The sequence below is a fragment of the Macrobrachium nipponense genome, chromosome 32 (genome assembly GCF_015104395.2).
Source record: "Macrobrachium nipponense isolate FS-2020 chromosome 32, ASM1510439v2, whole genome shotgun sequence".
Lineage (NCBI taxonomy): Eukaryota > Metazoa > Arthropoda > Malacostraca > Decapoda > Palaemonidae > Macrobrachium > Macrobrachium nipponense.
Genome location: NC_061094.1, coordinates 72,054,430 through 72,055,894, shown reverse-complemented (window position 1 = coordinate 72,055,894; position 1,465 = coordinate 72,054,430). Strand labels below are relative to the sequence as shown.

Genomic DNA, 1,465 nt, shown 5'->3' with positions numbered 1-1,465 from the left:
TCAAGTCCTGTCATCTCTCTAAGGTATGAGATGCAAGGCCGAGGTATCAGCTAACCATTGAGCGACAGGCGTGAAGATCTTGAGGGAAAGTGGGGTGAGGGGGTGGGGGGGGGGGGTCGCGGGGGGGTGTGTGTTGATGTTGTGGTGTCTGTGGTGCGGTGTTTTTATTTTTTTTTGGAAAACTTTGGGGCGACTACGGGGACACAATTAATGAATATGAAGGGGAGGAAAATACACACACACACGAGACAGGTGTACTTATTGTAACGTATGAAAGAAACGAGGAAAAGATTGTATATAACAGAAAGAGATTACACCAGCTCTGAATATAATAAGAGAATATCATGTAATACGATCTTTAAACATTTTGGTGTTAAAAAATTTTCGTGCAATGAGATCTTGATTTTTCTTCTTTTTATATCTGGTAACCTTTGTCCTAGAAGATCTTTTTTATATCATATATATTCTTTTTTAGTTCGGGTCGATTAGGAGATGGATATGTTTTTCTCGCGGTCTTATATATTTTATATCATATATATAAATATATAGATAATATATATATATATATCTATATTATATATTAGATATAATAAAGTAAGGGGGAAAAGAACCAAAGAAAGAACTGTAAGCTCGAATGCATGAGAGAGAGAGAGAGAGAGAGAGAGAGAGAGAGAGAGAGGAGAGAGAGAGAGAGAGAGAGGGTGGAACACATCTGCCAGGAAATGCCTTGTCAGGTCGTCATGTGGCCTCAGGTCAGTAATTCCTGCTCCCTGTTCAGCCTTCGGGAAGTCCTCCGTAAATAGGAGAAGAAAGAACGAGAAGAGTGACTCATGATACGTGTGAGTAAATGAAAGGAGAAACGCAGCAGAAGAAGAAGAAAAAAAAAAAAAAAAGAAAAAGATCTCAGCTTTCCTTCGACGCAATAGTTTGATTTCTGTACAATGTACGCGTATAATCCAAGGTTCACCGAGTTAGATTAGACCTATCTTTTCGGTGCTCTCGGTATAATGCTGTATGATCCGACTGCCCATTGAAACTTTAACCACGGCCCGGTGGTGGCCTGACCTACATCGTTGCCACACGCACGATTATGGCTAACTTTAACCTTAAACAAAATAAAATAAAACTACTGAGGCTAGAGGGCTGCAATTTGGTATGTTTGATGATTGGAGGGTGGACGATCGACATATCAATTTGCAGCCCTTTAACCTCAGTAGTTTTTAAGATTGACCCACGGCCTGATGGTAGCCTAACCTACACCGTTGCCAGATGCACAATTATGGGTAAACTTAAAAACCTTAAATAAAATAAAAAACTAAACTGGAGCGCTAAAGGGCTGCAAACCAATGTAGTTTGATGATGAAGGCGGACGATGACATAGCCATTTGCAGCTCTCTAGGAACTTTCAATAGTGTAAGATCTCATGGGCGGCAGTTGGAAAAAGTGCGGACGGACAGACAAATCC

The 1,465-nt window shown here is 40.5% G+C and overlaps 1 protein-coding gene across 1 annotated transcript in view; it reads right to left on the bottom strand.

Moving 5' to 3' along the window:
* LOC135207467 (putative uncharacterized protein DDB_G0281733) overlaps positions 1-1,465 on the bottom strand; it is a 552,278-nt gene that overhangs the window by 444,223 nt on the left and 106,590 nt on the right. The window lies entirely within an intron of this gene.